Raw genomic sequence first — 13,856 nt, 5'->3', positions numbered from 1 at the left:
GGTATAGGGGCGTGTCAGTGTCCATGGTATAGGGGCGTGTCAGTGTCCTTGGTATGGGGGCGTGTCAGTGTCCATGGAATGGGGGCGTGTCAGTGTCCATGGTATGGGGGCGTGTCAGTGTCCATGGTATGGGGGCGTGTCAGTTAGTATGGGGGCATGTCAGTGACCATGGTATGGGGGCGTGTCAGTTGGTATGGGGGTGTGTCAGTGCCCATGGTATAGGGGCGTGTCACTGTCCATGGTATGGGGCGTGTCAGTGTCCATGGTATAGGGGCGTGTCAGTGTCCATGGAATGGGGGCGTGTCAGTGTCCATGGAATGGGGGCGTGTCAGTGTCCATGGAATGGGGGCGTGTCAGTGTCCATGGAATGGGGCGTGTCAGTGTCCATGGTATGGGGGCGTGTCAGTGTCCATGGCATGGGGCGTGTCAGTGTCCATGGTATGGGGGTGTGTCAGTGTCCATGGTATGGGGGCGTGTCAGTGTCCATGGTATGGGGGTGTGTCAGTGTCCATGGTATGGGGGCGTGTCAGTGTCCATGGTATGGGGGCGTGTCAGTGTCCATGGTATGGGTAACACATCTGTGAGGGCATCATTAATGCAGAAAGATATGTACACATTTTGGAGCTACACATGCTGCCATCCAGAGCAGGACAACACCAAACCACAAACGCATGGTTGTGTAAGAAGAGAGTGCTGGTGCTAGCATGACCTGCCTGCAGTCCTGACCTGCCTCCAATGTGTGGCGCATTATAAAGCTCAAAATAAGGCACTGAAGGCCTCGTACAGTAGCACGGCTAAAGAAATGAATAATGGATGAATGGGGGGAAATTCTCCTTGCTAAGCTTAACCAACTGGTGTCTTCACTCAGCACCCAAACACTTAAGTGTTATTAAAAGAAAAGGTGATGTTACACAGCGGTAAACAGTCAACTGTCCCAACTTTTTTGGAGTACGATGCAGTCATTATATAGTCAATATTTCTGAGATGAAAGAAGGCTATCCTAGTAATATTATCTACATGAGCATCAAATGATAGGCTGGAGTCAATAATCACTCCAAGGTCTGTAACATAACAAAATGTGGAAAAAGTGAAGCGCTGTGAATACTTTCTGGATGCACTGTACATCACTACAATTACAATCACCACAGATGGAAACTATATGTGTGTTTGTGAGTGTGTGTGTGTGTGTACCTCAGTGTCTCCAGTGTACAGTGTGTGTGTGTGTGTGTGTGTGTGTACCTCAGTATCTCCAGTGTACAGTGTGGATTCTCCAGTCCAGCAGAGAGCAGCTTCACTCCTGAATCCTGCAGGTTATTGTGACTCAGGTTCAATTCTCTCAGTCTGGAGGAGTTTGATCTGAGAACTGAGGACAGAACTCTACAGCTTTCCTCTGTCAGTTTACACACACGCAGACTGGAAGAGAAATGATGAAGTATCAGAACACTGACCTCAAACACACACACAGCCATAACACACTTACTCTTTACCATGTAACAGAAATGTGAGTGTGTTTCTCTCACACACACAAATCAGAGGACAGGACACCACATCAGCATTAGCATTAGCATTATTATGATTATTATTATTATTAAAAATAATAATAATAATAATAATAATAATAACAACAACATCAGTTACAATGATCCTTAAAGGACTGAAAACATTTTTGTTTGAACAAATGCTTCATTATAATTGAAACATGAAGCCATTTGAAAAGACACATGACACTTTGGAGACTTGCAACCATGCGCGATCAAAACGTAAATGAGCCTTGGAGTCACTCTTAAGCCTTGTCTCATTCTCCATCGTGATTACGGCTGGTAAAGAAGGTTGGCACATTGAAACGATCAAAACATAAACCATCAGAACATAAATGAACCAAGGAAATGCACTTAAGTCTTGTCTCATGCTCCCTTCCACTGATGGCCAAGAGAAAATGGCACTGGACTTGGAATGCACTGGGGTCTCCCCTACGCAACTTGAAGCCTGCTCAAGGCATGTCAGCGGTCTGTGTCAACTAACTCGTGTGCACTATCTTGGCGACTGCAGAGAGAAAAGGGCACTGGACTTGAACTACACTGGGGTTTCACCTGCCCAACTTGAAGCCTGTTATGAAACTGCGTCGTAATGCAGAGGGAACTCTATTCAGATGAGCAAGAAAGCACCTTGGCATTCATCAAACACGCTTGTGTTTTATCCTAGAAAAATGCTTTGACATAAGGTAAGTCGTCCGAATGTGTTCATGTAAACTAGTAAAGGCTCTAATTACTTGACTGAAGTGAACGTACTGAAGAGGGCGTCCACGTGCGGAAACCTGAGAATATATACGAGACTGCAAAGTTGTTGTTGAAGAAGGGTCGAACACGGACAAACACGTCCGTCCGCTCCAGTAGAATAGCCTAGTGTTTCCTTAAATCACTTTGAGGCGTCGGACTCTAAATCCAGCGGGGTTTTCTTGCGCAGGTATGACCCTTGCTTGCAGCTTTGTCAGCTGTAGGTGTCAAGTCACTGGTGCTCAATCTCCTGCTGTTTTTTTAAACCAGAGTATGTATGCACCCTAACCCTAAAGTTTCCCATGTAACAGAAATATGAGTGCGTTTGTCTCACACAGAAATCAGAGGACATGACAGCACATCAGCATTATTATTATTATTATTATTATTATTATTATTATTAATAATAATAATAACATCATCAGTTACAATGATCCTTAAAGGACTGAAAACATTTTTGTTTGAACAAATGCTTCATTATAATTGAAACATGAAGCCATTTTTTAATAAAAGTATTAAAAAGTCTCCTATTTAAAAATAAACAAAATAAATAAAATAAATAAGAAATCTCCCATTTGAACAAAAGATGAGATACGATAATACTTTATTAATCCCAACGTGGAGAAATGAGGGAATTAGGAGGAAAAAGGAGCAGGACCTGCTGTGGCTTTGTTTGGAAATATTTTTGTTGGTGAAATAGAACAGAAACAGACAATATTGAGTGTAAAATGTACGTCAGGTAATATTATCTTATTGTTTACATGTTAGCATAGCATGTTAAATTAACTACTAAATAAAAATCACATCAGCTGTATGAGCTTTTAAATAACGTCCTATTATTATTATTATTATTATTAACATTTACTGTAGCTGCACAGCCAGACTGCTCCTGTACCTTTAACACACACACACACACACACACACACACACACACACACACACACACACACACACACACACACAGACATTCTTGTAATTATAACATTCTGGGGTCAGTAGTCCCACCCATGTATTGTGGGGACACCACTTTCCTGAGGTCCTACAGATGTGAAAAAAGTCAGGCATGTATAATTTAAGCCTGAGAACACATATCATCTCAAATTCTGGATTTAAATCTCAAAATTTCTGTGCTTGGTTTTTTCACACCTAATGTGGACATAACAAGAACTCATCATTAATGGGGACCTAATTTGCATGCACAGCAAATTAACTGGTTTTCATGTTGTAGTGGGGACATCACTAGATAGCTAATTTTCATACACAGAAAATTAACTGGTTTTCATGTTGTAGAGGGGACATCACTACATAGTTAATCTGCATACACACAGATCAGGTAGTTCAACAAGGGGACATGGTTTTAAAAAACAAAGTTGTCAATTTAACTCTAATTATTTATACAAAATTACAAACTAAGTATGTCCAATTTAGAGGGCTGTCTGTAAAGCAGATATGATGTGTATTTTCTCTATTTGAAGGTTTAAGCTTCTCATGAAATTATATTGAACAGTTGTTCTTAATTGTTTATACTAAGGACTCTTAGCCTTATTTGTGAAATATGCAATCAGTGAAAGTTTGGTTATCAAAAAGCTCTCTTACACAAATTTCAATATCTGCACGTAATAGATAACAGACTACATTTCTTTGGAGCTTTCTATTTCCAACAGAGGAACCTTTTGAGAAACCTAGGAACTTGTTAAGGAAGGTGTTACCAGTGCTATTATTAGTTTTGAGGCTATAATTCTAAGAAGCATTTCATTTCCTGCTCCAAAGTATACAATTTTTTGTGGAATAGAAAGTAGAGGTGCTTGCTGTACTGAACCTCACTTATTTATCACAGGCATGCATCACAAATTAACACTATCCCCAGTCATTTTGGCAAGTCAAAATGACAAAGAAACTCATCCTTTTGATATTTTAGCTGCATGAAGGATTTGTTTATTGGTCTGGATCTCTAATCAAGTGAAAAATTGTCAGTAAGATGAAAAAACCCTGTCTATTCAACATTATAAAGACAACTTGAGTCTTGAGCTTCTTTACTGTAAAAGACAACAAATATTTGCCCATTAAAGTGCACAACTACTAAGCTCACATGTGCCATGAATGAACTTGGACTCATTTAAGTTTGACATAACACTTGTGCTTACTACATATAGCCAGCTCAAAGTTAAACATATTGAGAAAAATAAAGATACTAGCCAAACACAGACACACAACCAAATGTCATAAACATAATTTTTTTTCTTTATTCTATATCCACTTAACTGACTAAGCTAAAAAGTGACAGTAACAACTTAATAATGTATGTTCAGGTAGCTAATTTTGATTCCAGGCAGCCTAAACATGTAAATGGGTAGCACACGGAAGCTTTTATTGCCCAATAGGCTTACTCATGAACTTGTCAGTCACCTGCATAAGGACCCACTGGAAGAAGGCGGCCCAAACCAATTTGATCTAATTCAATATAACGGTGTAGGTAAAGATTCTAATGGATATTTTAAATGCCTGATTTGTTCCTGATTAGTTTATTATGAAGTAAATGCTGAGTGTTTCATTACAAAGTAAAAGGCTAGAGATGTAATGTAACTTATTATTAAAGCATTACTACAGATGTTATGATGTACAGTATCTGTAATATAGATGTAAAGTGTTACTATCAAAGTGTTATTTAATCTTTGTTTATATCTCTTTTGTAAGCTACAGTGCAGTTATAGACGTAGAATTTGACACTTTGCCAGTCTCTATCTTTAAGATATAAAGACTCAGATCTAATGCAGTTTTCACAGACCAACTTCCCTGGGACACGACATGACATGATGAAGGTCTTCATATGTCTCTCCACTGCATGGACCTCATTTCCTTCCCGAGCCTTCCTCTTTTTCAGAGTAGATGTTTTACCTAAATGTAAGAATAAACATTAGTTACATAGCAAACACACACCCTTACACCCGACAGAAATTATTGTCTGGCAACTTACAGACTGGAACTTAGATTTCACGTCTCAAGAATGAAAACTCTGACTGCAGTTTGTGCATATGTACCAAATAGTAACTAGGAGTACTCAGTTTTCTTGGAGAAGATACAGTAGGGAACCTAGTAAGTCCCAGGGGATGCTTATGTTGGAAATTATGGAGAGGTGTGATTGAAAGGCAGGATTAAAAGTGCCAGCAAACTACACAATTCTGATATTTATGATCCAGAAAAGGTGTAGACTGTGATGGCTGCTGTTTCTCCTGGCCATTGCTCTCAGCAGTGTCCCCCTCCATAATCTGCATATTTAATAGACATTTGGAAAATCTAAAAGAGGAATATGCAACAGAAAGCAAACATGCTGTTCAATACGACAAAAACAATAATTATTTCACTATAGGAATTAAGTTTATGATTTCAGGGTTAGATATGGGATACTTTGGAAGACTTTGGGATAATTATGATGCATTCAGAATGAATTCACAGTAATAACACAGTTCAGGTTTAAGTGACCTATGGGGACACTGTTCTAAATTCACATATCTATTCAGCTATCACAAGACTCCATCACACACACCTGAATAAAAGATGCTTTGTGGGGACTCCGTATGGTAACTATTAACAGACAAGATTATATAACAGAAAGCAAACATGCTGTTCAATACGACAAAAACAATAATTATTTCACTATAGGAATTAAGTTTATGATTTCAGGGTTAGATATGGGATACTTTGGAAGACTTTGGGATAATTACGGTGCATTCAGACACACACGTTTTGTAGTTCATGCTTAAACGTGGCAGTAAAATACCTGAAGCAGATCAGATGAACAATAATGTCTAATTTTATTGTTAATGCACAAGCACAAAATTAGTTGTGCAACAAAAATGAATCGCAACACTGCCGGATAAGACAATGTTTATCTTTTAATAATTTTTAAATTGTGAAAACAGAGAGGGAGATACCCTGCATACCTTGCTACGCCAAGGCCAGTCTCCTCCTCCGTAATTGTAGGTAATTTCATCACCTTCTTTAAAGTCTGTTAAAGCAAACAGACCAAGATGTGGGCTTCCATCCACTTCAGTCTTCTGCATTCTGCCATTTGGGTGCTTGTGGTCATCATTAACCAGCCTACCAAAAGATCCGTCTTCTTTTGCAGCATCAATACTCAATACACAACGAGAGAAAGAGAGAAGTATTCAGTGACCGAATATTCAACATCAAATTCTACAAATATGATAGCTCTGCACAGAATTTTTATTGTTAACGGTCAGATGTAAATGTTTAAGTGGACAAATACTTTATACCTCAATTTTCAAGTACAATGAAAGTACACTTTGAAGAAAAACTATGCAGACATCGTCATTTTTTATGCAGGTTAATTCTATGGATCATTTAATTAGTGGTGCTTTCAAAAGCACTAATATTGTTCCCTTGCATACTTAATAATAATAATAATAATAATAATAATATTATAATTATTATTACTCTCCGGCCGGCGCTCAAAAGTATTGGCACCCCGCATGGCCAGCTCTCAAAAGTACTGGAGCCCTTGAAGGTCGGCTCTAAAAAGTATTGGCGCACTACCCGGCAGGCTCTAACAGTGCTGGTGCCATATCTGTCCGGCTCTCGAAAGTATTGGCGCCCTACGCCGTCGGCTCTCGGAAGTATTGGCACCTGTCCCTGTTTCGCCAACGCAAGCACCATTCACATTTTCTTCAGGAAATGTACCGGTCTAGTTATAATTATTATCCTTCTTCCACTTTTTTTTCAGCTCGTAACTAGTCCCGCGCCGTTTTTCAGAGATCGACGGGTGATGTGCCAAATCGATCGGCTTATTGAGGAGATGTGTGCTATGACTTTTGGAAGCAATCGGAATGCTGGAATTCCCGGTACGGAAGCTCAAAGTCAGAAAATTTCCCATAGACTTGCATTGAGTTTCGAAAGTATTGGCCCTCTAAAGAGAAAGCTCTAAAAGTTTTGCCTCCGTACACGTTCAGCTCGAAAATGTATTGGCACACGATCTGTTCAGCTCTCAGAAGTATTGGCACCCTATCTGTCCGGCTCTCGAAAGTATTGGCACCCTACGTGGGCGGCTCTTGAATGTATTGGCGCCCTGTCCCAATTCCACCACGGCAAGCACCGCTCACATTTTCTTCAGGAAATGTACTGGTCTAGTTATAATTATTCTTCTTCCACCTTCGTGCCATTTTACCTCTAAAGAAAATGTTAATATATTGAGATTTTCAGTCCCTAGTGATGTTCTGAGTAAGAAAATAACCATATCCGTGCTTGCTAATAACTGTGCTGAGTGAGAACCTGTTCTACACACAGATCACAGCTCAGCTGCGGTGTTTAGAGACGCAGAATAAAAGGAGCGCGCTGTAGTTACAACATCGAAGCACATCACACCACCGCCCAGCGCTTTACAGATTCATAACAAACTAATAACTGGAACTAATGAGCTGGGCTCGGTCCAGACTACTGTCCACCCTGTCCTCGATTTCAGAGGCTTTAAACTCAATCCAGCGCTCAGATCGATAACTATTTAGGAAGCCTGACTCTGCTATTTATAACCGAACTATCCGTTACATGGTGAAGCTAGTTACAGAAGTCGCTTTAACACTAAATATTCACATGACAACCACCAAAGTCTATTTAATATATTAACTTCATTTTATTAACTTATTGTACTTACTAATGTGCTAGATTGGTTAAAGTGTGTGCTAACTCTGGCTAGTAAAGTCCGCTAGCATAACAATTACTTTAATATTGTGATTCAATTATAAATAAAGTCTTAAAGCAGGGAAATAAAATTACAAACTGCAAAAAAAAATTATAATAATAACTTACCTTTCGTTGTATTTGGTCTCGTTGCCGCAGTAGAATCACTCCTTAGGGCAATGGAAAGCAGCTGGTGCTATTAGCCTGTGACAGCCAGGGCAGATGGGAAATGTAGTTCTTTTCCTACTTCCTGTGTGGTGTTTATGAACTATTAGTGCAGTCAAAAAAAACTACACTCCGCCATAACCCGACTTTCGGATTTCGTTTTACTGTTTAGAGCAGGGGTCGGGAACCTATGGCTCGCGAGCCAGATGTGGCTCTTTTGATGGCTGCATCTGGCTCGCAGACAAATCTTTAATTAAAAAAAAAATAATAACGTTAAAAATATAAAACATTCTCATGTATTTCAATCCATTCATTTCCTACCGCTCATGTTCATGGTTGCCAATCACAGCTGTCCTCCGGGACAACTCCAAATTTTTATTGGATAATGCGTAACGCACACGGGTCGTTGTGAGGTCAGGAAGTAAACTTCCCTCCTTTTAATCAAGTAGTCAGCTAGCTAATTGCAGAAACCCTTTTATCGAAGAAGATGACTAAAAGAAAAAAAAAGATGAGTATCGTACTTTTCAGCAGGAATGGACAGAGGAATTCGCCTTTGTGGAGAGAGCAGCTTCTGCAGTGTGTCTAATATGCAATGATAAAATTGCATCGATGAAACGGTGAAAATGCAAGGCGTTGGAAATACAGTCTTATCCCTTCAACAAGCAGTGTTTGCATTTGAAAACAAGCTAGAACTCTTCATCGCCGACATTGAAACAGGTCGTTTACTACACTTTGAAAAACTGGGAGAGTTTAAAGATGCATGCACAGCAAGTGACCCTGCTCAACATCTTGATCTTCAGCAGCTAGCGGGCTTCACATCTAATCTCCTGCAGTCATTCAAAGCGCGCTTTGGAGAATTTCGTGAGCGCACTCGTCTTTTTAAGTTAATCACCCATTCACACGAGTGTGCAGTGGACAGGCCGACCTGAGTTACAGCCCCCGGTGTCTCCGTCAGAGATCCTGAGCTACAAGCTGCTGACCTGAAGGCCTCAGACATGTGGGTGAATAAGTTCAAGTCACTGGATGAAGATTTGGGAAGACTTGCACGACAGCAAGCAGAGTTGGCGAGCAAACACAAGTGGGGAGAAATTAAAAAACTTCAACCCGCGGACCAGCTGATTGTCAAAACTTGGAACGCGCTTCCCGTCACATAGCACACACTGCAGCGTGTGAGTATTGCTGTACTGACAATGTTTGCCTCTACACATGCATGTGAGCAGTCTTTCTCACATCTAAAGAACATTAAGATCAACCTACGATCACGTTTAACGGATGGAAGTCTCAACGCCTGCATGAAGCTTAACCTCACCACGTATCACCCAGACTACAAAGCCATCAGCAAAACCCTGCAGCACCAGAAGTCGCATTAATGCCAAGAAGTACTTTATTCATCATTGGTTAGCAACAGCACAACAACGTTATTAAAAAGAATTCAGAGACTTATTGTACTTTAAAAGTGTTGGTCTTACATAAAATGCACACATTTACTTGTATTTAGTTTTAAACATATGTATGGCTCTCACGGAATTACATTTTAAAATATGTGGCGTTCATGGCTCTCTCAGCCAAAAAGGTTCCCGACCGCTGGTTTAGAGATTTTTAAAAAAGTGTCATTTCGCTGTGCGAAAATTTAAAAACTCAAACTTTAATTACTATCTAAGACTTATAATTATTTGGAAAACATGATAACTATCTGTTCTAACTTATTAATGTTTAGCTTATGCTAACAATCTAACCTTCTAACAGTCTAATTAGGCTTTTAATTTACCAGTCACTTTTTGTACACTTACATTTTCTGTTAATTTTAACTTGTAATCAAATATCAATATTAATGCCCAGTTGAACAAAACTTTAAAAGTATTACCTCTTTGTTTTAAAGCTTTTTAATCTGCTAACAGGTAATAGAGCTAATGTGCATATGCAGATTAGCCACAGTCCCTTTACTAAGTGGGTGGTACCATAATTTGCATAAATTAGATTTGCAGAGTGTGTGAAGTGGTTGGCCAAACCCCGCCCCCAATAAATACCGGTTCCAGACTAAAGGGGCGACATAGACCCAAACCAATCACACACACAGTTTGTCCAGATCATGCGTTATATGCCAAAGATAAAATTTGTGAGGCGTCTATTTACAGCCTCCTCAACATTTTTCAATGCATCACCCCTGTGAGGACGTGGATTTTTGTCCCCTTAATGTTTTTGGTCCCAATGAGGTTGCTGTGTAAACATGATGATGTCCCCATGAAGTGATAATTACAAACACACTCTTTGTCTCACTCTCTCACAAACACACACACTCTCTCACACGTACACTCTCTCACAACACACACCCACACACACTCTCTCTCTCTCTCACACACACACACCCTTTCTCTCACACGCACACTCTCTCACACACACACAATCACACACACTCTCTCACACACACACACACAGACACACTCTCTGTCTCACAGACACACTGTCTCTCACACAGACAGACACACTCTCACAAGACACTCTCTCTCACACACATAGACACTCTCCTCACACAGACACTCTCTGTCTCTCACACACAGACACACTCTCTCTCTCTCTCTCTCGCACGGACACTCTCTCACAGACACATTCTCTCTCTCTCTCTCACTTGCACAGACACACTGTCTCTCTCACAGACACACTCTCTCTCACACAGACACACTCTCTGTCTCTCACACTCAGACTCTCTCTCTCTCTCTCTCTCTCTTTTCTCTCCTCTCGTAGTGACGCACATGCGACTGAGTGACGTGGTCGGAGTGTGGAGCTGGTACGTGAGTGATGTGTGTACGGCGCGTGGCCGAGGCCGCTACTCCAAAGTTCGCTTCTTCATTTTTCTATCTGTCTTTTCTTCAGAAATACGATTTCCTTTTAGGTCTTTGGTTACTGAGGGGGTCTTAATTTACTATTGTTTGGTGTGTGTGTGTGTGTGTGTGTGAGCGCAGGTGTGTGTGTGTGTGTGTGTGTGTGTGCGTGTGTGTGTTTGTGTGTGTGTTTGTGTGTGTGTGTGCGCGCGTGTGTGTGTTTGTGTGTGTGTGTGTGTGCACGTGTGTGTTTGTGTGTGTGTGTTTGTGTGATTTTTTTTCCCGCTGGCCTGGGCAGCTGTTTCCGTGGTTGGGAGCATGGCTGCCTCAGGTACGGGGAAGTATAATTCCCTCACGCGGCGGCATGCTATTAAAGTAGCCACTACCGCCAGTGTTGAGGAGGTTAGTCTGGCCGTGGGGGAGAGTGTTGGACACGACAACATTCTGTCTGCGGCCCGGATGAATAGTGCCGTCGTGCTGTTTCTGAAAACGGTGGAGTTAGTAAACGAAATGGTGGACAGTGGAGCTGTGATTGATGGTGTGTTCCACTTAGTGCTTCCTTTATCAACCCTGTGTAAAAAAGTCATCCTGTCGAATGTTCCTCCTTTTATTAAGGACGAGGTTCTGTCCCAAACTCTATCCCGCTATGGTAAACTGGTCTCTCAGATCAAGAAGATCGCGACTACAAGTAAATCCCCTCGTGTAAAACATATCGTGTCTTTCAGACGGTGTGTGTACATGGTTCTGAAGGACAATAATGATCTGGATCTGACACTCAATGTAAAGGTGGAGGATTTTAATTATGTTATTTACGCTACTACTACTACAATGAAGTGTTGTGGGTGTGGTTTATCTGGTCATCTGGTGAGGGCCTGTCCGGAAAAACGGGTAAATCCTGAAAATGATAATAATGCTAATGCGGCCGCTGGTAACGAGGTTACTGCTGGAGAGGGCGTTGGGGTGGATGGGGCCCCCACACCGGGAGAGGGAGCAGCAGCACCTTCTCAGGTGGAGACACCTGAAGCTGGCCCCTCTCACCAGGGTGTCGGTGTTCAACCAGGTGAAGAAGAGAAGGCTGAGGGTGAGCAGGATTTATGTGATAAGGATACACAGGACAGTACGGTGTCACTAGATAGTGTGGATCTGTCCCTTGGTGATGAAGTTGCGGATGATAGCTCTCTCATGGATACAGAAGAGAATGTGTTCAAGGTGCCCCAGAGAAAGAGACGGAGAAATCGTCCTCATGCACAGGCTAAGAGGAAAGATGTCGCAGAGGAGCTGAATTCTGTGGAGGTAGAGAGCGAGAGCGAAGCCTCCGACTGTAGTATTACATGTAGTGTAAATCTAAGTGGCTTTTCGAGCCATGAATATAGCGTGGACGACATCAAGGTTTTTCTGAGAAAGACTAAACATGCTAGGAATGTAAGGATAGACGAGTTTTTTCCGGATGTGGAACAGTTCATTAAAAAAACACGTGGGTTTATGGGAGAAGGGGGTTTCACTGATCAGGAGGGATACCGTCTAAAAAAATTCCTTACAAAAGTCAATGTAATGTTAGACAATAATGATAGTGATAGTCAATCCTAGACATCATGTACGTAAATCTATTATTTTTCCTCTTATTTATGAGTGAAGTTCAAATCACTTCGTTGAATTTAAATGGAGCAAGGGAAAGAAATCAAATATTTTTGTTATTTGAAACGGTGAAGCAAAAGAAAATTGATGTAATCTTTGCTCAGGAAACCCACACAGACACCAGTAATGCTGCTGACTGGGCCAGGGAGCTTAAAGGGTTATCCGTTTTAAGTCATAAGACATCTACCAGTGGGGGAGTAGCTATTTTATTTTCCCATAATTTTATCCCCTGTTCTTATCAAGTTGATGAAATCATAAAGGGTCGACTGTTAAAGGTTAGAGCTCAATATGAGAATAGGTGGGTCGTTTTTGTTTGTGTTTATGCCCCGACCACGGCCATTGAAAGAATGTTATTTTTACGAAGCTTAGATGATGTCCTGAAGAATTGTGACTGATGATTTTTGTATTCTATGGGGGGATTTTAATTGTACAGAGCTGGGTATAGACAGGAATCATGTAGAGCCCCATGTGCCATCACGTAGAAGGTTAGTCGAGTTAATGAATTCCGGTGACCTTGTGGACATTTGGAGAAATTTTCACCACATGCAAAAGCAGTATACCTGGGTGCACTCCTACAATAATATGCTCTCTATGGCCAGATTGGATAAATTTGATGGTTTTAAACAGCAGTTAAGTGCTTTTAGAAGTTGTGTAATTATACCGGTAGGATTTACGGACCATTGTATGGTTCTGTCTACTGTGTTTTTAAGTAAACTCAAGCATAAGAGTGCATATTGGCATTTTAACACAAGTCTATTGCAAGACGGTCATTTTAGGGATGTGTTTAAATACTTTTGGAGTGATTTTAGAACCACAAAGGGTTCTTTTAAATTGTGCAGCAGTGATGGGATTTTGCCAAAACGCAAATTAAAGCTGTGTCAACAGTATACCTCCAGTGTCAGGAGAGACACAACTCCCCGTGTGAAATCCTTGGAGGACGAAATAATGGCGCTTCAAGAGTTAAAAATGAAAAACACAGGATGGCAGGTATGCATAGAAAATTTAAGAACAAAAAAGAATTTATTGACCAAATTGCTAGACGATACCGCACAAGGAGCTCTGGTCAGGTCACAGTTTCAGACTGTGGAGTGTATGGATGCACCGTCAAAATTCTTTTTTAATTTGGAAAAAAAGAATGGTCAGAATAAGATGATACATGGCCTGTTTTCTGATGATGGGACACTTTTAGTGGACCATAGAGAAATTCGGAAGAGAGCAGTCGGGTTCTACAAGGAACTGTACGAGTGTGAAATCTCCGATGAGCAGGCCCATG

General features: G+C 40.9%; 1 long non-coding RNA gene across 2 annotated transcripts; it reads right to left on the bottom strand.

The window, feature by feature from the left end:
- Positions 1-2,860: 2,860 nt before the first annotated feature.
- On the bottom strand, positions 2,861-8,251 carry LOC128634142 (uncharacterized). Of its 2 annotated transcripts, none has more exons than XR_008397385.1 (3): positions 8,094-8,251; positions 6,215-6,407; positions 2,861-5,567 (listed from the first exon to the last, which is right to left on the bottom strand). It is a non-coding gene; the product is annotated as an uncharacterized LOC128634142 (long non-coding RNA). The 2 variants fall into 2 exon arrangements; XR_008397384.1 differs by having other exon boundaries at positions 2,861-5,168; positions 8,094-8,248.
- Between the last annotated feature and the right edge of the window lie 5,605 nt (positions 8,252-13,856).

The sequence above is a fragment of the Ictalurus punctatus genome, chromosome 12 (assembly GCF_001660625.3).
Source record: "Ictalurus punctatus breed USDA103 chromosome 12, Coco_2.0, whole genome shotgun sequence".
NCBI classification, from domain to species: Eukaryota; Metazoa; Chordata; class Actinopteri; order Siluriformes; family Ictaluridae; genus Ictalurus; species Ictalurus punctatus.
The sequence above is the reverse complement of the archived record's forward strand: the minus strand, read 5'-3'. Positions and strand labels throughout refer to the sequence as shown.